Source organism: Meleagris gallopavo, chromosome 4 (genome assembly GCF_000146605.3).
Source record: "Meleagris gallopavo isolate NT-WF06-2002-E0010 breed Aviagen turkey brand Nicholas breeding stock chromosome 4, Turkey_5.1, whole genome shotgun sequence".
Taxonomy (NCBI): domain Eukaryota; kingdom Metazoa; phylum Chordata; class Aves; order Galliformes; family Phasianidae; genus Meleagris; species Meleagris gallopavo.
This window is the reverse complement of record NC_015014.2, coordinates 29,179,762-29,180,076: the sequence shown is the minus strand read 5'-3', so window position 1 is coordinate 29,180,076 and position 315 is coordinate 29,179,762.

Genomic DNA, 315 nt, shown 5'->3' with positions numbered 1-315 from the left:
GCTCCGCCGTCCCCACCGCCGCTCCTCCCCGCACGGCGCCGGGTGGCCCCGCGCGGCTCCGTCACCGCTCCGTCCCCTTTCCCAGCGCCTACTCCTTCCACGTCAGCGCCGACGGGCAGATGCAGCCGGTGCCGTTCCCCCCCGACGCCCTCCTGGGCTCCGGCATCCCCCGGCACGCGCGGCAGCTGCACAGCCTGGCCCACGGCGAGGTGGTCTGCGCCGTCACCATCAGCAACTCCACGCGCCACGTCTACACCGGGGGCAAAGGCTGCGTCAAGGTGTGGGACGTGGGGCAGCCGGGCGCCAAGACGGCCG